This window comes from Notamacropus eugenii, chromosome 2 (genome assembly GCF_028372415.1).
Source record: "Notamacropus eugenii isolate mMacEug1 chromosome 2, mMacEug1.pri_v2, whole genome shotgun sequence".
Taxonomy (NCBI): Eukaryota; Metazoa; Chordata; class Mammalia; order Diprotodontia; family Macropodidae; genus Notamacropus; species Notamacropus eugenii.
The window spans coordinates 34,828,106-34,853,165 of NC_092873.1; the positions used below are offsets into that span (position 1 = coordinate 34,828,106).

Below are 25,060 nucleotides of genomic sequence, written 5' to 3' on the forward strand. Positions count from 1 at the left end.
TTCTTCTAACATCCCTCCCTTCCCTTATCCCCATCTTTTCTTTTGTCCTGTAGGGCAAGATAACTTTCTATACCCCATTACCTGTATTTCTTATTTCTTAGTAGCAAGAACAATACTCGACAGTTGTTCCTAAAACTTTGAGTTCCAACTTCTCTTCATCCCTCCCTCCCCACCCATTCCCTTTGGGAAGGCAAGCAATTCAATATAGGCCATGTCTGTGTAATTTTGCAAATGACTTCCATAATAGCCGTGTTGTGTAAGAGTAATTATATTTCCCTCCATCCTATCCTGCCCCCATCGCTTCTATTCTCTCTTTTGATCCTGTCCCTCCCCAACAGTGTTGACTTCAAATTGCTCCCTCCTCCCATTGCTCTCCCTTCCATCCTCCCCACCCCCCCACTGCACCCCTGCTTATCCCCTTCTCCCCCACTTTCCTGTATTATAAGATAGGTTGTCATACCAAAATGAGTGTGCATTTTATTCCTTCTTTTAGTCAAATGTGATGAGAGTAAACTACATGTTTTTCTCTCACTTCCCCCCTTTTTCTCTCCACTAAAAAGTCTTTTGCCTGCTTCTTTTATGAGAGATAATTTACCCCATTCCATTTCTCCCTTTCTCCTCCCAATATATCTCTCTAACCACTTAATTTCGTTTTTTTTAAGATATGATCCCATCCTATTCAATTCACTCTGTGCTCTCTGTCTCTCTGTGTGTGCATGTGTGTGTGTGTGTGTGTGTGTGTGTGTGTGTGTGTGTGTGTAACCCCATCAACTACCCAGATACTGAAAAGTTTCAAGAGTTACAAATATTGTCTTTCCATGTAGGAATGTAAACAGTTCAACTTTAGTAAAGTCCCTTATGATTTCTCTTTGCTGTTTACCTTTTCATGCTTCTCTTCATTCTTGTGTTTAAAAGTCAAATTTTCTTTTCAGCTCTAGTCTTTTCATCAAGAATGCTTGAAAGTCCTGTATTTCATTGGAAGACCATTTTTTCCCCTGAAGTATTATGCTTAGTTTTGCTGGGTAGGTGATTCTTGGTTTTAGTTCTAGTTCCTTTGACTTCTGGAATATCATATTCCACGCCCTTTGATTCCTTATTGTAGAAGCTGCTAGATCTTGTGTAATCCTGATTGTATTTCCACAATACTTGAATTGTTTCTTTCTAGCTGCTTGCAATATTTTCTCCTTGACCTGGGAACTCTGGAATTTGGCCACAATGTTCCTAGGAGTTTCTCTTTTTGGATCTCTTTCAGGTGGTGATCTGTGGATTCCTTGAATACTTATTTTGCCCTCTGGTTCTGGAATATCAGAGCAGTTTTCCTTGATAATTTCATGAAAGATGATGTCTAGGTTTTTATTTTGATTATGGCTTTCAGGGAGTCCCATATTTTTTAAATTGTCTCTCCTGGATCTATTTTCCAGGTCAGTTGTTTTTCCAATGAGATATTTCATATGATCTTCCATTATTTCATTCTTTTGGTTTTGTTTTGTGATTTCTTGGTGTCTCATAAAGTCATTAGCCTCCATCTGTTCCATTCTAATTTTGAAAGAACTATTATCTTCAGTGAGCTTTTGAAACTCCTTTTCCACTTGGCTATTTCTGCTTTTGAAAGTATTCTTCTCCTCATTGGCTTTTTGAACCTCTTTTGCCAACTGAGTTAGCCTATTTTTCAAGGTGTTATTTTCTTTAGCATTTTTTTTGGGTCTCCTTTAGCAAGGTGTTGACCTGCTTTTCATGCTTTTCTTGCATCTCTCTCATTTCTCTTCCCAGTTTTTCCTCCACCTCTCTAACCTGATTTTCAAAATCCTTTTGAGTTCTTCCATGGCTTGAGCCCATGAAATATTTATTTCGGATGTTTGGGATACAGAAGCCTTGACTTCTGTGTCTTTCCCTGATGGTAAGCCTTGTTCTTCCTCATCAGAAAGGATGGGAGGAGATATCTGTTCACCAAGAAAGTAACCTTCTATAGTCTTATTTTTTTTCCCCTTTTCTGGCCATTTTCTCAGCCAGTGAATTGACTTCTGAGCTTCCTCTTCACACCCACCTTGCCTCAAGATCCGCCCAGCCAGTGCTTGGGGTCTGAGATTCAAATGCTGCTTCTCAGCCTCAGGGCTTTCAGCATGGGCGGGGCTCCTATTCAGTTGAGATTAAGTTCAGGTGCTCAGGTGGGGGCAGGGCCGCCACACAGGGCTCAGTTCCCTCAGGGGTTTATGCAGAGACCTTCAACCATGCATCTGGGCTCCTGCCTCGTTTGGGAACCCTTGTCTGCTGCTGCCTCTGCTGCTGGCTCCCAAGGGGGCCTGAGTCATGGGGACCTCCACTCCCCTCTTGGAGAGCTGAAAAGATGCTTTCTCTGACCATTGGCACCTGTGGGTGGAGGGACCCATGCGGCCACTGGAGATTCTGTCCCTGAAGCTTGCTCGGATCTGCTCTCCTCGGTGCTGTGGCTAATTCAGGGCTGGGCTCTCCTCCGGGTCTGGTGCGTGACGGACCTTTCGTTGGTTTTTCAGGGCTCTCTGAAACAGAAATCTCCTCTGCTCCGTTGTTCTGTGGCTTCTGCTGCTCCAGAATTTGTTGGGAGTTCTTCTTTACAGGTAATTTATGGGCTGTGCGTTAGGAGCTAGCATATGTGTATCTTTCTACTGTGCCATGTTGGCTCTTCCCCTGAGGCCAGATTTGAACTCAGGTCTTTCTGACTCCAGGGCCAGTGCTCTACCTCCACAATCACCTATTTCTTTCAGAGAAAGGAAGGAAAGAGGTAATTATTAAATGCCAACTATGTGCCAGGAGTATGCTGCACACTTTTGAATTATTTCATGTGATCCTCACTAAAAACTTGAGAGGTAGGTCTTCCTCTTATCGCCATTTGACAGATGAGGAAACTGAGGCAAAGGTCAAGCAACTTGTCCATAGTCTGAGGCTAACTTTCCTTCACGTGGTTTCCCCCTGTCACCTGCCATACATGAAAGGAGCACAATCTCATTTTAAAATGAGCCCAAAGCAGATTGAATTAGTAAGAGAGCCTATTGTAAATTTTTAAGAAAATGTATGAGTAAATGACAAAATCAAATATTATTGTGGTGTAAGTGTGCAGTGGAATATTGTTGGGACTGAACACAATGGAATTTTATGATATTGATGTTGAATGCAGAGAAGCATGAGAAGGCTTATAGGAATGGATGCAGAAAGAGGCAAGCAGAACCAGGAAAGCAATATATAGAATGACTACAACAATTTAAAAAGGAAGATTGAGAACCAAACAATTCATTCTGAATGGTGGGAAATGATGACCAAACTTGGTTGCAATGAGGAGCTATGAGGAGGTATTTTCTCTGCCTTTGCTCTGTTTCTTTGCAGTGGTGGGAGACTCTGGGTGTGCAACACTGTGTATAGTGTTAGGTTTTTAAAAATATAAACAAGTAGGATTTTTATCCCATCTTTTTCACTTTTTACTAAAAGAGATTGCTTTCTCAATAGGAGATAGCAAGATAAGTTGGGAAATGAATGTGATACAAAAGCAAAAGATATCAATTAAATATAGCATATAGGCTGTGTTTTTACATATAAAGAAGTAAGGCAAGATTTAAGAAAATAAAAAGGGGAAGTATTTATTAAACATTTATTGTATGCCACACTTTTTTACAAATACAAAAACAAGACATTCCCTGACTGCAAGGAGCATATATTTTAAGGGAGGGAGGAAAAAACATATGAAATTATAGATAATGTACAAAAGTTCTATATAAATATTATATAAAAATAAATTTCATGTTCATATAAATATTAATATATTACTGATATTTTTATATTTAGTATCACCTATGATTGTATATGACATATAATTATATTAGACTATTACATAATATATAATATATTTTATAGGTAGTATAATATATAAAATTCATATTTACATAGCTATAACTTAGACATACGTGGACATACATATACATACACAGATACATTTTATATATACACACACATAAATATACACATATATAAATGGTGGTGGAGACAGAGGGATTTTTTTTGGAAAATAAAACAGGTATGGTAAAATGAGTCATCGGACACACATTTACTTTTCCAGTACCAGCACAGATTTGATTATGGTTCCAGAGCTGCAAGGGAGATGGAAATGGGGGTGATAGGGAGATGAAAAAGTAAGCATCAGTAGCAGGGTGAAGTCAAGATGGCAGGAATGTAGAGTATCTGCTATGTGAATGGAGACAATCTTTGGTTTACTCACCATTTCCATTCATCCATGTCATGGATGCTATCTATTGGCATTGATGATGGAGGCTCAATCATACTTCTTTCAGGAACAGCCTTACAATTCTGAGCTGTTCCTAGGTTCTGGAGGAATGATGAGTGTGGCATTGAGTGGATGCAGATCCAACCTCAAAGTACTCATCACTGGGGCTCCCAACATGCCACTGGATTTCTTGCTAATGCAGCTTCCTTCTCTTGGCAGGTGACTGTGAATGGGACCCATTTTGTCCAGTATCAGCACCAGATGCCTTTGAAATGTGTAAACATCATTGTGATCAATGGCATAGTGTCCCTATCCTGCGTCCGCATCCAGGTCAGAACAAGTCTCCTCCATCATCTATTTTTCTTTTCCAAGCTGAGAGCCCATTGGGTAATACCCCTTACCACCAGTGGTCATTGCCCTTTGTCTTTCAGTGCTGAGTTTGGGGCTATAATCAGGCCAGAGTGAGTTCCCTATCAATTTTCATTATTCTAGTTCCATCAAGTGACTCCATAACAAACAACTGATAGTTTCATTGATGGAGCTTTCATAAACCAGGTATTTTCATGGGCTCATTTCCTTTAACAACTACCTCTACTCAAAGAAGGAAGGGTTGACACAACAGATCATGAACCCAGAGCTGGGGATCACAGAAAGGGTGTGTGTTCTGATTCTTGCTTCAGACAGGATTTTTCCTAGTGAAGCTTATCCCTAAACCCATTCAATTAGACAAGCCTTAATCACCTACTGGGTATAAGACACCATTCTGGGCATGTTGGATACAAAGACAAAACCAAAATATTCTCAGCCTTCAAGGAACTTCTACTTAGGGATAGAACATGTTCACAGAAAAGTCAATGCAAAAAGAATTTAGAAAGGCAGAAAGTTCTAGGAACTGGGAACATTGCCTATAAAAAACGTGGCATCTGAATTGAACTTGTAAGGAAGCTATGGCTTCTACCAGCAAGAAATGAGGAGAGCACACATTCTAGGCACACAGTTCACATGAGTGTGGACGAGGGCATAGAGATGCTTCACTCTGGAAAGGATTGTTATGAAAAAAGGTTGAAAAATTCTCTTAAAGTCAGACTATACAGGGTTATAAACAATAGGCTAAGGAATTTCCATATAATCCTAGAAATCATAAGGAATCACTAGTTATTCTTGAGCGTGATACTGCCAGACTGAGACCTATGCCTTAGGAAAACTATTTTTGTTGATCTGTGGAGATTGGGCTGGAAAGAGGAGAGGCTGAATGTAAGGAGATTGATGTATTAGAAGAGTCTGAATGCGGGTTAAGTGGAGACTATGGGACCTGTCAGAGTAATGTAAAGATAGAACCCACAAGGCTTGCAGAGCAGGATTTTAGAAAAGATTACCCCATGATCAGTCTGTGTGTGTGTTCAATAACTGTGTGGTGTGTGACACAGAACCCATTCCCCTAAGCCTGCCATTTCACTCATTACACCATTAATTTTCATTCTACTTTCTAATGCAATCCTGAGTCTTATAGCTTGATTATTTCCTCTTAAATAAATAGAAATTCCTCACTAGTGAGTTAAATTTGAACTTTCACCCTGATTTATTGTGTAAACTGGATTAATATTTTTTCCCATAAACTTTCAATCAGTCTCTGAATTTTAAACTCCCCTTTTAAACTCCCTTTTTAAAAAAGTTTGTTTTTTTTAATTTTATTGTAGTTATTTATTTTTAGATTTCAACAGTTATGTTCACATAATTTTGAGCTCCAATTTTTCTCCCCATGTCTCCCCTCCTCCCACCCCACGGTACTTTGCATTCTGATTACCCCTTTCCTCAGTATACCCTCCTTTATACCACACCTCATACTTCCCTTATCCTCATCCTCTCTCTTTTCTTGTGGGGCAAGGTAAATTTCTATTTACCCATTACCTGTGTTTCTTATTTCCTAGTTATATTCTATAATAATTCTCAACATTGATTTCTAATACTTTGAATTCCAACTTCTCTCCCTTCTTCTCTTCCTACCCTTCCCCAATGAGAAGGAAAGCAATTCAATACAGGCTATATATGTGTGGTTTTGCAAAAAACTTCCATAATATTCATGTTGTGTAATATTAACTATGCTGCCATCTAACCTAACCTGTCCTCCCCCCCTTTTCTTTATTCTCTCATTTGACCTGGTCCCTTCTCAAAAGTGTTAACTTCTAGTTACTCCCTCCTCCCATATGTCCACCCTTCTATCATCCCTCCCACCCCACTTGTCCCCTCCTCCCCTATTTTACTGTAGGGTAAGATAGATTTTCATACCAAATTGAGTGAGCATGTGATTCCCTCCTTAAGTTATGTGTCAAGAGAGTAAGCTTCACTTTTCCCCCCTCAACTTCTCCCTTTTCTCCTCCATTGAACAAAATTTTTCTTATCTCTTTTATGAATTATACCCTGCCCCATTCCATTTCTCACTTTCTCCTGCCAGTATTTGTCTCCCTCAACCCTTAATTTCTATTTTATTTATTTTTTTATGGATATCGTCTCTTCTGATTCAATTCAACCTGTAGTGTGTATGTGTGTGTGTGTGTGTGAGTGTGTGTATAATCCCTCCACCTACCCAAATACTGAGAAAAGTCTCAAGAGTTACAAATATTATCTTTCCTTGTAGGAATGTAAACGGTTCAGCTTTAGAAAGTCCTTTATGACTTCTTTTTCCTGTTACCTTTTCATGCTTCTCTTGACTCTTGTGTTTGAAAGTCAAATTTTCTTTTAAGCTCTGGTCTTTTCATCGTGAATGCTTGAAAGTCCTCTACATCACTGAATGACCATTTATTCCTTTGAACTATTACACTGAGTTTTGCTGGGTAGGTGATTCTTGGTTTTAATCTCAGTTCCTTTGACTTCTGGAATATCCTATTCCAAGCCCTTCAATCCCTTAATGTACAAGCTTCAAGATCCTGTGTTGTGCTGATTGTATTTTCACAATACTTGAATTGTTTCTTTCTAGCTGCTTGCCATATTTTCTTCTTCACCTGGGAACTCTGAAATTTGGCCACAACATTCTTAGAAGTTTCTATAGTGGGGTCTCTTTCAGGAGGTGATCTGTGGACTGTTTCAATATTTATTTTTCCCTCTAGTTCTAGAATATCAGGGCAGTTTTCCTTGATAATTTCATGGAGGATAATGCTCGGCTCTTTTTTTGACCATGGCTTTCAGGTAGTCCCATAATTTTTCAAATGTCTCTCCTGGATCTGTTTTCCAGGTCAGTTGTTTTTCCAATGAGATGTTTCACATTATCTTCTATTTTTTCAATCTTTTGGATTTGCTTTCTAACTTCTTGGTTTATCTCATAGTCATTACCTTCCCTGAACTCGATTCTGTCTTTTAAAGAAATGTTTTGTTCGGTCAGCTTTTGAACCTTCTTTTCTATTTGGCTAATTCTGCTTTTCAAAGCCTCTTTCACCTCATTGGCTTTTTGGACCTCTTTTTCCAATTGAGTTAGACTATTTTTAAACGTGTTAATTTCCGAAGCATTTTTTGACTGTCCTTTAGGAGGCTGCTGACCCACTTGTCAAGCTCTTCTATGGCCTGAGCTTATTTAATATTCATTTGGGAGGTACTAGAGGCAGAGGCTTTGACTTCTTCTGACAGTATGCCTTGTTCTTCATCATCAGAAAGGATAAAAGGAGACAGTTGTTCATCAAGAAAGGAACCTTCTATGGCCTTTTTCCCCCCTTTTTGAGAATTCTCCCAGCCAGTTACTTGACTTCTGAATCCTTTGTCAAGAGGAGGGTCCAGGTGTCCCTCCTCTTCCCAGTACTAAGCCCAAGGCTGAGAATCAGATCAGCTGCTCAACTCCCCCTGGGTCTTTGGGTGGTGGTGGTGCTACCACTCAGGACCAAGGTTCAATTCAGCTGCTCAATTCCGCCAGAGGCTTTAAGCTGACCTACTTGGACAGTGGACCCAGGCTGCTTCTTCTGCCACTGTATCCTCCTGTCTCCTGCTGCTGCTGCTGCTGCCACCTTGGGCTGGTGCTCAGGGAACCCCATTCCCCTCTTGCCCAGCTGGGAAATCCCTCCCACACTGACATTTGGTGCTTTCTTTATCGCTTTTGGGTTGAGGGATCTGGGACCCTCCTTGCTGGGAATTCTGCTCTGGAGTTCTCTTCAAGTCCTGTTCCTCCCAGTGCCCTGTGGCTAGGGCTGGCTTCAGCTCCACTCAGTGTCCTGTGAGATAGACCTTTCCTGTTGGCCTCCCAGGTTACCTTTGACTGAAAAACCTCTTTAACTTTGTTGTTCTGTGGCTTATGCTGCTCTAGAATTTGTTGAGAGCCATTTTTCACAGATATTTTGTGGGCTGTGGGGGAAGTGTTGCAGTATATGCGTCTTTCTACTCAATCATGTTGGCTCCTCCCCCCAAAACTCCCTACTCTTGAAGGCTTAAATAAACTTTAGTGTTATTGTCTACACAACTTATTAACAATGTAGGGTGAAAGTATCTATTTAATGATCTCAACAACATGTTAAAGTGAGAAGGATCATAGCCAGGAGATTATTTCTAACTGTCCACTGTAACTGCTGACCATTCAGGTCTCATAGGATGGCAAAGTTTCTCAAAAATTCTCTCCAAGAATCTTCTTCTCAGGATGAGTTAAATTCAATATTTCAGAAGAGAAGCTCTCTTAGACCCTTCTCTCAAACAGTCTTTCTCCAACCATGTTAACAGTCTATAGTGTTCACTATGGTAGTTAACAGTCTTTAAGAATAATAGTTAAACTGTCTCTGCCAAGATTCTGTTGTTGTTATTTAGTTGTATCCAACTCTTCATGAGCCCATTGGGTTATCTTGGCAGGCATATTGGAGTGGTTTGCCATTTCCTTCTCTAGCTCATTATACAGATAATGAAATTGAAGCAAACAAGACTAAGAGACTTACCTCAGATCATACCACTAGTAAGTGTCTGGGGCTGGATATGAACTGCAGATTTCCCTTCCTTGAGTCCAGACCTGGCACTTTATCCACTGTACCACCTAGATTCTATTCTGACTTAAAGGTACAGTAACATTATCTATGTTAACTTGATCAGGAAGAATACTGAGTCAGATAGGTCTCGTACAATAAGTGGGGGCCTTAGTCAATGAGTCATGTGCCACCTCTAGAGTTTACCTGTGTGACCTTAGACGAGGCATTTTACAGATGAAGACCCTGATGCTTAGGGAGGAGAAGCAAGTTGCCAAAGGTCCCTTAACCTATTGTCAATGTTGGGATCGGAACCTAGGTCCTCTGACTCATATCACATTCTCTGTTCTCTTCAACAGGCACCTTGTTTTCCAAGTGCACCACCCCCAGAACAGAAATATGTAAGTCATTTCTAGGTGTAAAGAAGTGCACGTGTGTGTGTGTTTGTGTGTGTGTGTGTGTGTGTGTGTGTGTGTGTGTGTGTGTGTGTGTGTGTGTGTAAGGTAAAATTCTGATGTAAAAGGTGTAAAAACTGAGAAAGTCAAGCACAAATCCATACCTGGACATGATACAGAGGATTCCCATGGTGGGGATTGAGGTGTGGGTTGTGAGGAGTGAAGGAGCATCAACCTCCTGATCACAGCTTTCTAAGCCTAAAGCCCTCTCTGGAGCCCCCATGTAACTATTTCCCTCTGATTTTCCATTGTTCCACTTGTTTTTTTTCTTGGTTTTCTGAAAGACACTGGCCTCTTTCACACCCCCTGCTGATAGCCTGGGTTGCACATTTTCAAACTTATTTGTCCAGGCACCAGGCGTTTCCTTCCCTTTGCTTAAAACTAGGTGCCTTTTTTTTCTTGCAGACTTTACCTTTCCATACCTTGATTCCTGGAGGACTCAGCCCAGGCAAATCCATGACTGTGATTGGCTCAGTCCTGCCTTCTGCTTACAGGTAACACACAGGGAGAGAGAGTCACTGTCATGAGTTCACAATGTAATAAACGTCCCACTTCCTTCATGAATCCTAGGGAAAAGGGAACTGCAGTGTTGGTTTTCCAGTGGCATAGCAAAAGGAATGTATTCTCCAGTCATTCTGAGTTATTCAGCAAAATTAATTCAACAAATATTAAATGTCAACTAAACCTGGGTCAGCATGATATAGTAGACCAAATACTGGTTTTTGTCTCAGGAAACATGAATTCAACTCCTTCTTCTGCTTCAAACTAGCTGTGTGACCTTGAGTGATTCACTGCACCACTCAGCTTCCCAGACCTCCTTCTAACACAGAAAGTTGCAAAGAAGCTGCTGATCTCCATTTCTAGAAGGACAATGTCTTACTTTCTCTGATCTACAGGTTTGTAATCAATCTGAGAAGTGGGGATGATACTGCCCTCCACTTGAACCCAAGATTTCACGAGAAGTCGTAGTACGGAACATTTAGATCAGTGGTTCCTAGGGCCCCGAGGAGCATTCTCTGCTCAGTACCATGCCTTTCATTAGAAGCCAGATCTTCCATGTAAGGCATGAGAAGGGGAAGGGTGCTTGGATGGGAGAGGACATGAACCTTGAACTTCAGTGGTATCATTAGAGAGTACAGTGAGCTGTGGAAAGGCATTCAATGAGGCGGGGGGTCTTCAGTTTCAAGTCCTTCCCTGTGGAGACCCTTTCAGGCTTAAGGAAAATTCCCTCCCAGGCCTCAGTGAAAGTGATGATTTCAGTGGTAAGGTCAGACACAGGGGAGCCTCTAGCCCTGCTTTGTGGAGCCAATACTGAGAAACGATCTGATTTTTATCTAGAAGGACTGTAGCATGACTTCAATACTATAATGTTCAGGAATTTCATCACTTTGAATTCCTGTCCAGCAACACAGATCATATAATCAGTGGTCTCCAATTGATGCTCAAGTGTTTTAAAGTTAAGTGTGCTCCCCTACTCACACTTGTGGGAGGCAGCTCTTGGAAACATTACTAAAGAAAGCCATTGTGGCCCAGGGGGATGAGCTGTGTAACCAGAACCAGGGAGAGCTCTGTGCAAATCCCATCCCAGACTTTTACTAGCTTTGTGACCATAGGTAAATCATTGGATGGCTCTGACCTTCAGGGTCTTTTCCTATAAAAAGGAGCTGATAATAATGCCTGTGTAGCCCTCACATAAGGGGTTGAGGAAACTCAGGTGAGAGGATGTATGTAAGTACTTTTACATGTTAGGTATTATTATCTGGAGAGGAGGTGTGTCTACAGTAGATATTGAGCCAGGCTCAGCCCCAGGAAGAGTTGGGTTCAAGTCCTGCTGGGACGCCCTGTGGTAGTCATTCAGCCTCACAGTGGTGCCCCTGACAAGTCTCTCTGCCTGTTTATAACAGAACTGTCCTGGTACAAGTTTCCACAGGGAGTTCCCTTCATCAGTGAAATTACAAGTTCATTTCCCAACTCCTCGTTTCCAAAAGTATGATCCCATTTGACACATGAGGAGACTGAAGATCAGAAAAGTGAAACTACACCCTTTCAATCTCTCTTTTTCTGACCCCTGCTCAGCGTGGCTGGAATGGCTTCTCTCCTTGTGTTCCAGGTGTCAATCACCTGTGACTAACAGTGCTTTAAAGTGATTGTCATGGGGCAGCACCTGTTCGATTACAACCACTGAGCGAAGAACCTGTCATGTATCAATGAGCTGAAGGTGTCTGGAGACATCCATCTGATTCACGTCAAGATCTAATGAACACCTTTCAATCATCTGTCCCAGTCCAAATCTGTCTGGTTTACCCACTATCCTTCACTATCCCTGGCTACCCCAAGGATCAGGGCACACTACTCTGACATATTTCCCACTAGATGCTTAGCAAGGAGTTTCAATAAAAGTGTACCCCTTGCTCTAGAGGAAAGTGGATCAGAGACATATCTTCATTTTTCCCCAAAGGATTAGTAAGGGATTTGGTATGTAGTAGGTGCTTGATAAATGTTTTTTTGATTGATTTCAGGGTTGCTCTCATTCAAGTAGAATGGAAGTTCTATGAGGAAAGGGACAGCTACTTTCCTCTTTGTTTATCCAATGCCTAGTACAATGCCTAGTATATATTAGATGTTTAATAATGCTTGTTGCTTGGCTGAGTGTTGCTCTTATTCAAGTAGACAGGATCACATTGCCTAGTATACAGCAGGTGCTTAATAAATCCTTGTTAATTATTAGATGGATGGAATAATATTATATATGTATCTATCTATCTATACACATCCTGCTTTTCAAACTTTCATTAATTTTCAGTTGTTTGCAACCAGCATTAATAAAAACTACCACAAAGACTTTTGATTCTTTTCCTAAGTGCACAGGGAGTTCCCTTCATCAGTGAAATCACAAGTTCGTTTCCCAACTCCTCTTTTCCAAAAGTGTGATCCCATTTGACACGTGAGGAGACCGAAGATCAGAAAAGTGAAACTACACCCTTTCAATCTCTCTTTTTCTGACCCCTGCTTAGCGTGGCTGGAATGGCTTCTCTCTTTGTGTTCCAGGTGTCGATCACCTGTGACTAACAGGTAACTTACTGGAGTAAAGAAGGCTGATTTATTGGTAAAGGTAGAATCCAATGGAAGCCAAGCCGAATACCGAAGAAAGTGTATAGCTGAGAACCCAGTCCATTTTGTTCCAGCCTCCATCCTTGGTGTTGCCATCATAATAGAAAAGAAACCCCACTTTTACAAAATAGTAGGAGACAGTGTCCATTGAGAGATGAATCCCATTTCCCAAGCATAGCCCAAATCAAAGTCTACTCTTCCTCTTTCCCACCCCCTTATCGCCCCCTCCTCATTTTCCCCTTACATGGATTCATGGTCTTTCATCTCCCTTCTCCTTGCATATGTAGCAGCTGCTTCTGCATTGTAGATCATGCACTAGTCCTTCATTTGGAGGACTTCTGTTCAAGTGCTCATTGTTCCTGTGTGATCTTTGGCCCTTGACTCTCAAAATTGTCCTCTCTAACATGAGGCAGTTGCACCCAATGATATTTAAGCCTTCATCACACTCTTAAACAGATGATCCCATAATGCCAAGGGACACAAGCTTCAAGAACGAGATCTCTGTCTCAAGTGAATCTGGTGCTGATTGTGACTCCACACAGCATCAGCCCTCAGTCCACTCATTGCCTCCAGATGTATTTGCCATTCTCAGGGGTCTGAGTATCCATACAGATCACAGTTATCCGGAGCTCAGTTAAGTGACTTACTTTTCCTAAGGTCACACAGCTAGGAATTGTCAGATATGGGATTTGAACCCAGATCTTACAGTTTCCCTTCCCTTCCCCTATGACTCATTTGCTTCTCTATATAAGTCTAAGGGACAGGGATAAAGAATGAACCTAGGGTTTCATTGACAGAGTTTTTGATGAGTCAACTCCATCCACAAATGCAGGCCAACATCTTCTCTACAGCTCAGTCTGACAGATTTGCCAAGAGCAGTGGGAAGTTAAATTACCTGTCCAGCATCACATAGCCCACATGGATCAGAGATGGGATTTGTCTGTGTATTCAAATTTCATTTTTAAAAATCATCTCTAGAGACAACTCCAGTTAACCCAAGGGTCATTTGGGATCAGAGCTTCACCCAGGTGGGGACAGGGGGTTTTAAATAAAGACAATAGGTGTGTCCAAGGATAGTCCTTTGTTCTTTCCATTGCCCACCTTTCATGGCAGGTTAACAGCAACCACAGCTGGCAGGTGGGACAGGAAGAGGAGATGGAGAAGGAATCAAAGTCACTTTGTTTCCTTGGCAGCAGACAGAGGTCATTAGGCGCAGAAGTCAAGGGTGTGGGAAAGGGGGCAACGAGGTCACAGCTTCTCCTTCCCTTTGTGATCTCAGATAATGAAGTGGCTGTATCTTTCTGAAGCAACTCTAGCTCAGTCCTGCCTCAGCGATCTTGTCCTGCTCAGGTTTTGATGCTGCTAAGTTAGTTCTCACCTAATAGGGACAGACAGACTCAAAGATGTTCTCATGATATCGCTTCTGCCCCTTACAGTGGGAGAGAGCAGAAGTAAATGAGTTTCATGGGTCAGTTGCATGAATGGGGGTGGTGGGCAGTGTTGGTGGGGACAACAAGAGGACCACAAACCTCAATGATAAGAGAGTCCTTTGACATAACAAATTTCAGTTCACAGAACAAGGACCTATGGAAGGAGAAAGTGCAAGGTTTATTATAGCCAGAGAACTGGGTGAGAGTCAGAGGACCGGGGTTCAGATGCATCCTCTGCTCTGTACTAGCTCTATGTCTTGGGCCTCTCCAATGACAAAGATGAGACGGACATGATGGCCTCGAAGGTTCCTTCCACTTTGAAATCTATGATCCATCCCCTTCCCTTGTATTTCTACAGCAGTTCTCTTTGAGAAAACCCTCAAAATATTTTGTTTCCTCCATGAAATGAGGGAGGAGAGAAATTTCCCTTCTTATTTTGTACCTGAGAAAGTAAAAGTGCTTCTTTACAGGCCTCAGAATGAGCTAGTAACTGTTAAACTAAGCCCTTACTGAGATCTCTTTGTACTCACATTCCTGGGGATGGGATCATTTGCCCAGCATTCTTGGCATGGGCCCTACCTTCATTTGGAAGATGTACTTCTTCTTCTACTATTCCTTCATCTTCAGTCTGGGGGCAAAGAGAACCTTCAGGGTTTGGGCCACATCCCAGGTCATCCTCACATCTCTACAGGCGTACAAGTGCCCCTTGTCTTCATGTAGTACCGGGATCACCTCAGCTGCCAATCGCTGCCTAAGGTTATCCTGAACGTAGTAATTTATAGAGAATGGTTTGTTTCCAGGAGAGATCCCACGTGGATTTCACCTTGCTGTTTTGCACACTCTTTCAGCTGAAGTCTGTTTCCCTAGTGTGGCCCCCACGTCTCCAAACGTACTGCAGAAGGACTTCGTGCAACCCATGAACTTGATGTTAAGCTAAACTAGGGGTAAGAACTGAGTGTTTACTCTTCTTATGTACAAGGAATTGCAAAAGTCTTGGTGCAGGTTCAAGTTTATTATAACTTAAATTTATCACAGCTTCAACTTCTTACACCTTAAGCTTCAATAAATAAAATGGTAAGCTTTCATAAGCTTGAGACAACTAGGTGGCATAGTGGATAGAGCACTAGGACTGGAGTAAGGAAGGCTGATCCACATCAGTTCAAATTTAGACTCAGACACTTACCAGCATATTACTTCACCTGCATTCCTTCAGTATCCTTATGTGTAAAATCAGCTGGAAGATGAAATGACAAACCCCTTCGGTTATCTTTGCCAGGAAAAGCCCTAATGTGTTGACACCTTCATGAAGAGGCAAACATGACTGCAACAACTGAGGACCAACAAGAAAAAATGTAAACCTACTCGAAGATTTTTGGAATGCCCTGTACTTCCAGTGTGCATTATAGATAGGATTCAGTTTGTCGTCGGAGACAGCGGAAAGGGCATAAAATTCATAGAGAAAGCTCACATTTGAGTCCTGACTATGGTACTTCCCAACCTGGTGACTGAATGTTATGTTAATCTTTTTGAGTCCCTTTCCTCATCTGTAAAATGAGGACACACACTATCTCCCTCATAGGGTTATTGTGAGCAAAATATCAGTGCACCTTTTTCAATGGAATTCAGATAGAAATAATTCTGAGGCAAGTCTTTAATCTGCTTTTATGCTTTTATATTAACTTGAAACCAATCCTCCAGATGTATGTTAGTTCTTCTGACCATACTTGATTACATTATCATTTTCAAAGAGCTTTCTTGGGAGTCTGACAAGGTGTGAATGACATTGCCCATTTTACCAAGAGGGAAAGTCAGGCTCTCAGAGGGGAGTGGAGGTGACTTTCCCAACTTTACCCACCCAATCAGTGTTGAAGTTAGGATTTCAATTGTGTCTCCTGACCACAGTTCCTTAGGGAGGAGGGTTGGAAGTACTCTCTCACGTTTTACCTTCACCCACCTCTCCAGGTCAGGGGTTATGAAACTGGGCTTGTGAACTTGGCTTTTAAAAAGATTTTGATAACTATATTTCGATATGACTAACCTCCTTTCTATCCAAAGTCTTTTATTTGATCTGTTTAAAAACATGATTCTGAGGACAGTTTGGTCTCTAGGGGGTCCTGGAAACAATAAAGATGAAGACCTCTTGGGCAAGTGGCTAATGTTCCTTTGCTCATGGACACACAGATGACTGGAAATTTGGGTCACTTTCATGCCAGGCTAAGAAAGCCTGTCCAATAGAGACAGAGCTGGGGAAAGTAGGGATGGAGTGAAAGTGTTGCTCAGAGATCTAGAATGGGAAGAGATCTTAGAGGCCATCTAGTTCAACTTTTCATTTTAAAAAGGGGGAAACGGCGGTTCAGGGACACTTAATGACTCTTCCAGAATCATGGAAGTATTTCCTCTGTTCCCAGTGACAGTATTTCTTCCATTGTTTCATGCCCTGCCATATAAGGACAAACCTTTGCATTGGACATTGATAGGACACCCAACTTACTTTAGACTGGCCAGGATGGCAGGAGTAAGCTGTGTAGACGTCCCTGAGCACCCCCTTCTGTGTCACTTCCTTCATCTCCTCTAGATAGAGGTGGTCCATGTTGGGATATCGGACTGGCAGGCTTGATACCTAAGAGAGGCAACAGGCTGCAATTACCAAGGCAGGCACAAGAGGGTGGTGTGCCCTAAGAAAGACTGCCTGAGGTCTAGTGTGTTGGGTACAGTGAAATAACACAAGTTTGACAGAAGGCGAGAGCGAGGGTGAGAGAGTCTGGAAAAATTTTAAATGCTGAAATCCAGTTTTATACTCTCTCTCTTTCTCTCTCCCTCTATCCCTCCTTCCCTCATCCCCTCTGTCTATCTCTCTGTGTCTCTCTTTGTCTCTCTGTGTCTCTCTTTGTCTCTCTCTCTCTCTCTCTCTCTCTCTCTCTCTCTCTCTCTCTCTCTCTCTCTCTCTCTCTCCTCTCTCTCTCTTTCTCCTTTCTGTCTCTCCCTCCTCTCTGTCTCCGTCTCTCTCTCCTCTCTCTCTCCTCCTCCCTCCCTCATCTATGTCTTTGTTCTCTCTGTCTCTGTCTCTCTATTTCTGTCTATCTTTCTGTCTCTCTGTCTCTGTCTCTCTCTCCCCTCTCTGACTGTCCTTCCTTTCTCTGTCCATCTCTTTCTCTCTATCTCTCTGTCTTTCTCTCTCCCTCTCTCGCTCTCTCTCTCTCAGAGCTATCAGGGGTTTTAGAGGCATTCCAGTCATAGATAAGGAACCATAAAGACCATCTAATTCTATTGTTTCATGCTACAAGTGAAGAAACTGAGGCACAGAGAAGTTCAGCGACTTGCCCAAGGTTACATAGGTATTACATAGCAGAAGTAGAATTTGAATCCAGCTCCTTTGACTTTAGCCTAAATTCATTGTTATTAGGAGTGTGGGACTTGGAGAAGGAAGTGGAGATGTGGGAGCAGGAGAGACCGGGATTGAGGAGGACTAGGATTAAGAATTCTGGAAGAGGGACAGGAGGAGATGGAAGCAGAATGGCAGGGCTAATGCAAATCCCCTGGGAGTAATTAGATTTGAGAGTGATTATCTCCATGTAGTCCTGATCTGATGCCCTGAACAAAGCAGGCATAAGTACAGTCAGTGATCGCTGTTACCCTAGTTGATGAGGATAACCTAACTCTGCTTCCTTTCTCTGGGGCTTCTGGGAAAAAGATACAGTGTAAAGAACCAGAAAGTAAGTGTGGCACAGCCATTAGAGTGCTGGCTTTAGGTCAGGAAATGTGGGTTCTGGTCCTGCTTTTGACTCTTAGAAGCTGTGCATCCACAGGCAAATCAGCACAACTCTCTGGGCCTCAAGTGCCTCCCCTGTAACATAGTGATCATCACCCTCCATCTTCCCCTACAGGGTTGCTGTGAGGAAAGCCCTTTATACTCCATACAGTGCCAAAATAAATGGGAGCTGCCAGTAGGGAGAGGTGCTGCAGACCTTTACCTTTCTTCTGTCTATTCACCAATGGCTGTTTCTTGAAACTCCAGAAGGGGACGATCCTGGAACCTGGCCCATCTAGGACACAGGATTGGTTGTGGTTCTCTGACAACTGGAAGCCACTGGCACTAAAGTAGGGGAAAAAAACTTGAGATTATGAGGTTCTCAAAGTCCGTTCCCCCAACCTCATCCTGGCTATCCTTCCATACTGGTGTGGTTCTCTGTCTCATTAAAGTAAGAGACGAGTGAAGAACTTTGAGTTTGTGGTATCATTCTATAACAGACAAGGGTTCAAGCCTGTCCTGTAAAAATTCTAGGAAAATAAAAAAAAGGAGAGAGGGAGAGGAAGAGGTAGAGAAAGAGGAAGAGAGAGAGAGGGAGAGAGAGAGAGAAAGAGAGAGAGAGAGAGAGAGAGAGAAGAGAAGAGAAGAGAAGAGAAGAGAAGAGAAGAGAAGAGAAGAGAAGAGAAGAGAAGAGAAGAGAGAGAAGAGAAGAGAAGAGAAGAGAAGGGAAGAGAAGGGAAGAGAAGGGAAGAGAAGGGAAGGGAAGGGAAGGGAAGGGAAGGGAAGGGAAGGGAAGGGAAGGGAAGAGAAGAGAAGAGAAGAGAAGAGAAGAGAAGAGAAGAGAAGAGAAGAGAAGAGAAGAGAAGAGAAGAGAACTAATGACTGGGGACAATCAGGGAAGACGTTCCACAGGAAGTTATTTCTGAATTCAGACATGAGGGAAGCTCAGCCTTCTAAGAGGCAAAGGTGAAGAGTGAGGCAAAAGCCTGGAGGCTGGAAATTCAATACTGAGTTGAAGGAGCAGCAAGTAGTCCAGTTTGGAAGGAGACTGACATGAGAAAAGGTTGATAGAGTGGGGAGAGCTTTTAGTGCCAGTTTGAACAATTTGTGTCTTATTCTAGATAGGAGGTCCTAAAGGGAGAAATTTTGTAATCAAGAGTGCTGATCTTGTAGCACTGCCTTTGGAGTTTTGAGGTGAATTCAAATCCTGGCTCTGTCATTTATTCCTTGTGTGACTTTGGGTCACTTAACCTGCAGGAGTCTGAGTTTCTTTAGCAGTAAAATGTGGCAGTTGGATAGTCGACCTGAGAAGTCATTTGATCTTTGAAGTGTCTTTCAACTGTAGATGTAGGGTCCCATTATAGGAAGTTACTGACAGCTGGTGAGCAGGGAGGGCTGTGGTCAGTCCTATGCCTGTCTCCTGTCTCTAGCTTGCTCTGTTCAGCTCCGGCAATCCACAAGTTAGAGGTGGTTCAATCCAGTTAACATTAATTGGTGTAAGAAGTAGGGTTACACATCTTACACTGTGTAGTCTTAAGCAAGTTATATTATCTCTGTTGGCCTCAGTTTCACAAGTTTCCACAACTGTGCCTTGACAATGAGGGGTAAAAGCAATAATGAAAAAAGTTTGATTAGTAGCAAGGCTTCATGACCAGAATTTGCCAAACTTCTCTGGTACTTGTATATAGTTTGCTCAGTATATAGCTACATGTTGTCTCCCACAATAGATTGTAAACTTCATAGAGGCAGAGGCGGTCTTTTGCCTTTTGTATCCTCAGTATTTAGCACAATGCCTGGTATGGGGTAGGTACTTAATCATTCAAAGCAGAAAACTGCAGACCCAAGAATCTAGCAGAGAATCTCCTCCTCCTTTATATTCCATTGCGTAAGGCTGGTAGAAAATGATAAAATGCAGGACAGCCCCTCTGTCTTTTTGGTATTGCTCCAGGTCTGTCTTGCTGCTGATTAAGGGGGCTGGCGCTGGAATTCTTTTTTGTCTTTGTGCTCTAGAACTTAGCTGTATCTCTGCCTCTATGCAGCCTGTGCCTTTTGTTGAATCAATACAAGGAGGACTCCAGGATGGAGATCGTTGTCAATGGGATAGTCCTTCCTTCCACTGAGAATGAGTACTGTTTGTGATTGTGTTCTTGCTGGCTTGTCTTAAAATATGATCTTTTTAAAACACTCTTGATTTTCTCTTCCTCATATTTTTCCCTCTGTACCCACCCTGACAAAGAAAGAAAAGAAAAACAAAGCTCTTGTTTAAAAAATGTATAGATCAAAGCAAAACAAACTGTAATGTTGGCCATATTCAGAAATATGTCTTATTCTCTGCAGGTCAGAGCAGAGGTTAACCTGAGGCAAACAGGGTTAAGTGACTTGTCCAAGTGCCATAACTAGTAAGTGTCTCAGACCAGATTTAAACTCAGAACCTAATTCCATGTTCACCATTCCACTCACTGGGCCACCTCACTGCCTCCTCAGATCATCAATTATTATTTATGAAGTGTGGGAGAGATAGAGAGTCAAATCACCACTCCCACCTCCCCCCAGACCCTGATAGCAGCAACCGAAGGCTCTATGTCCAAGAGCCTTGGAAGTAGCAGTGACCACAAATACAAAACTTGCTTCCAGCCCAGTCACCACGGCCGTCATTAAGGGACAAATCACTGAGGAGAATAAAAACCCTTTCTCTGGGTCTCTCTCCATCTTTGTCTCCCTTTATGTTTGGAGACAGTTTAGGATATCTTAGCTTAGAGAGAAAAAGACTTACACTTTCAAGTGTAGGTATTTAAAGTGAAGAAAACATAAGGGAAGAAAGTGTCACAAAGAAAGAAAGAAAGTATGAAAAAAGTGACAGGGAAAGGACAGACTCTATGGTGAAGGAGGATCTTCAGCATCTACTAATTGATTTTACTTTCTTCACTCCTGGACTAGGTTCTGTGTGGATTTTCCCTGTGGAACCAGGGGAAAAACCATTCCCTTCCTTTTCAACCCTCATTTTCGAGATAGTGGCTACATAGCATGCAAAAAAAAAGCAGAATGGTTCCTAGGGGAAAGAGTAGAGGATAAACCTGATTCCTTTCCAAAAGGGGGCATCTTTTGAAACTCGTTTTCGAGTCTAGAGTACAGATTTCAAAGTAAGTAAAGCACCCTTTTAAACTTGTTTCCGTTTGAGAAACTATAGATTAATGTAGTGTGGAAAGATCTTGGGATGAAAAAATATAACCAGTTTTGGAAGTACAAGATGGGAAAGGAATGATTAGGTGCCAGTTTGATGAAAGAGATCTGGGGCTTTTAGTGGACTGAAAATTTCACTTGAAAACTCAGCAATGTGACATGGAAGCCAGGAAATTGCATATAATCTCCAATTATATTTAAAAGAGGCAAAGCTTCTAATGATAAGGAAGTTATTGTTCCTCAGAACTGTGTGCTCCACCCAGTTCACCTTGGCACATAGGTAGTATCCTCTTTAGTTCTCTTAACTTCTCTCTCCAGTTCCTTAATCTCCTCAAAGGCCACCACCTCCAATCCACCCTGGTCAGTCATGCCTTACGGGTCACCAGCACTCACAAGGCTTCCATTTGGCTCCTCAGTAGCTCTGACATCCCACTCCCTGACCACAACCTCCTATCTTTCATCTCTCCCTGTGCTTCCCTCTTAAACTTCTACTGTGCCCCGCTACTCCTCCAGCCCCTCCATGTTTGGTGCTCTCTCATACCATTAATCATAGTGTGATGTCTCTTCTCTCTTCCAAATCCCAACCTTGTAGTTAGGCAGTCCTCTACTTTTGAATTCCCAATCCTCTTGCTTTTCCTCAATTATGGATTATTGTCTCTTTCCCTTTTTCTCCACCTACTCATGATCTGCTGAAAAAGCTGGAAGAAATGGTGAAATGAGGGAAAAGGGAAACAACATCTCCAAATTGTGCTGACTGTGCTTATTACACATTTATATTATCTAAGCTCAACTGGATTGTCTTTGCAGCAATGCAGTCCTATTACTCCTCCCCAGTAGATTCGCCATTCCATTGCCCATAGAAGCTCTTCTCTTCTCATGCTTCATACATCCTCCCCTGTCTTCTTCCTCTTATCTGAGGACCTGAACCAGTACATTGAGTTCATCTGCTATATGATTGGTGTCTTCATCCCTTTTCTTCATCTCAAAACCACTTTCTATCACCTGCCTCTTCTTCATTCTATTCTTGATAATGAAAAGGGTCTTCCCCTTGCGAAGGTCAACCCCCACATCACATGCCCTTGGTCGCATCTCCTCCTATCTTTTCCAGTAGATTGACTCTCAACTGCCTTCTCTCTACTCTTCTATCTCTTATTGTGTGCCACGGATCTGAAAACCTCAAACATTCCTATCTCCTCTTCCTGGAAGAGGAAAGGGAAAAAACATTTGTTAAGTGCCTACTTCTGTGTAGGATATGTGCTCTCTCTCTCTCTTCTTTTCCCCATTTTGAACCATTTCAACTCTACACTGCCCTCCTCTCTTGAATCAATAGCTCCATGATCATTTCACTGATTATTAACTATCAAGCTTCAGCCTTGGATCACTCCTATACATGTGCTGCTGAATGAAGATAGAGAAAAATCACACACCCTTTTTGACTGCATCCGCTGCCAATTTGTGTTACACAATCTTAACTGGGCCCTCACTGCTGTTAGGCAATCCTACCATACCCTCATTAGCAACTCATTCTCACATGCTTCCTAGAAGTTCTTCTGAGCCTTTTCGTACCTCCACAAACCTGCTCTGGCTCCCCCTCCACTAATGCTCTTATCTGAGGACCTTGCTTTATACTTTACAAAAAAAATTAAAGAGGAAGTCATTTACCATGAGCTCCCTTTTCTCCCCTCTTCCTCATCTTCTTCTACTAGGATACATTCTGGGTTTACTACATCACAAATATTGTTTCATTTGTTTTTCACAATAACCCTGGGTAAGTAGACCTATTATTTTTCCCATTTCACAGTTGAGCAATATGAGGAAAATAGAAGTTATGGGGCTTTCTCAGGATCACACATCTAGTAAGTATCTCAGGCCAGATTTGAACTCAGGTCTTTCTGACTCCAAGGCCAGTGCTCTCTCCCCCCTATCACCTATCTCTCTCAGAGGAAGGAAGGAAAGAAGTAATTATTAAGTGCCTACTATGTGCCAAGATTATGCTACACACTTTAAAATGATCTCATTTGATTCTCAGTAAAAACTTGGGAGGTAAGTGCTGCTCTTTCTATCCCCATTTTGGAGATGAGGAAACTGAGGAAAGGTCAAGAGACTGGTCCAGGGTCTGAGGCTAACTTTCTGTCACCTGGTTTCCCCTCTGTCACCTGCTATACATGGAAGGAATACAATCTCTTTTAAAATTCACTCCAAAGCAGATAGAATTAGTAAGAGAAGTCTACTCTAAATTTTTTTAAATGTAGGAATGAATGAAAAAACAATTATAATTCTTGCATAATTGTTGTATTGTGTAGTGGAATGTTGTTGAGGTTGAATATGATGGGATTTTAAGATGTGGATGATGAATGTATACAAGTATGAGAAGGCTTACATGAATGGATGCAGAAAGAGGTACGGAGAATGAGGTAGGCGATATATAGAAAAAATTACAACAGTGTAAATAGGAAGATTAAGAACCAAACAATCCATTCTGAATGCTGGGAAATGATAATGATCAAGCTTGGCCTCAATGTAGAGCTGTGAAGAGGTATTTTCTTTCTTTCTTTCTTTCCTTCTTTATTTTTTTATTTTTAATGTTCTACAATCACTACCATAAAACTTAGATTTTTTATCCCGTATACTTACCCTCCACCACCACCCTCTCTCCCTAAGATGCCATATAATTCTATGTAGGATCCACAAATACTTTCCTATTGAGTACATTTTCACTATGGTCATGCTGTTTAGATGGACTAATAAAAATGGAAGAAATCATATAATAAATCAAAACATAATACAGGCACGCGCACACACACACACACACACACACACACACACACACACATACACAAATGATCTGCTACATTCTGCACATGAATTCCATAGCTCTTTCTCTGAGTGTGGAAGGCATTTTGCATTAGAAGGCCATCAGGAAATTTTTTTTAAGTTCTTGTGTTTTATGAAGTTCCAAATCTACCAGAAAAAACACTCACACACTGTGGTTGTTGCTGTGCACAAAGTTCTCCTGGTTGTGCTCCTTTTGCTCAGCATCTGATCATATAAGTCCTTCCAGGGCTCTTTGAAGTCTTCTTTTTCATCATTTCTTATGGTGCAATAGTACTCCATTACATTCATATACTATAATTTATTCAACCATTCCCCAATTCATGGGCATCCACCTGATTTCCACCCTTTGCAACTACAAAGAGTGTTACTATAAACATTTTTGTATATGTGGGACCCTTTCCCATTTTTATGATCTCTTGGTGTTACAGTCTTAGAAGTGATATTGCTGAGTCAAAGGGTATGCACATTTTTGTAGCCCTTTTGGCGTAGTACCAAACTGCTCTCCAGAATGCTTGGATGATGAGCTCACAACTTCACCAACAATGAATTAATGTTCCAACTCTCCCACAGCTCTCCAACACTTATCATTTTCCTGTTCTGTCATGTTTGCCAATCTAATCGGAGTGTTGTGGTACCTCAGAGTTGTTTTGATTTGCATCTCTCTAATCAAAAGTGATTTACAGCATTTTTTCATATAATTATTGCTGTGGAACCAGTGGACAAAACATTCTCTTCCATTTCAAACCTCAGTTTCGAGATGCTGGCTATGTAGAATGCAACACAAAGCAGAATGGTTGCTGGGGGAGAGAGGAGAGGATAAGGCCTATGACTTTCCAGAACGGGGTACCTTTTCATACTTGTAAAGAAAGCACCCTTTGAAAGCTGTTTCCGTTTGAGAAATTCTAGACTATGTAGTGTGGAAAGATCTTGGGGTGAAAAAATAAAACCACTTTTGGAAGTACAAGAAGGGAAAGGCATGATTAGGTGCCAGTTTGCTGAAAGACATCTGGGGCTTTCAGTGGACTGGAAATTTAACTTGAAAACTCAGCAATGTGACATGGAAGCCAGGAAATTGCAGATAATCTTCAACTACATTTAAACGAGGCAAAGCGTGTAAGAATAAGGAA

The 25,060-nt window shown here is 41.8% G+C and overlaps 2 pseudogenes; one reads left to right on the forward strand and one right to left on the reverse strand.

Moving 5' to 3' along the window:
• Positions 1-11,949, forward strand: part of LOC140522607 (galectin-9-like) — a 98,219-nt pseudogene extending 86,270 nt beyond the window's left edge.
• A 2,103-nt stretch (positions 11,950-14,052) lies between these two features.
• The window catches only part of LOC140522608 (nitric oxide synthase, inducible-like), a 143,189-nt pseudogene continuing 132,181 nt past the window's right edge, over positions 14,053-25,060 (reverse strand).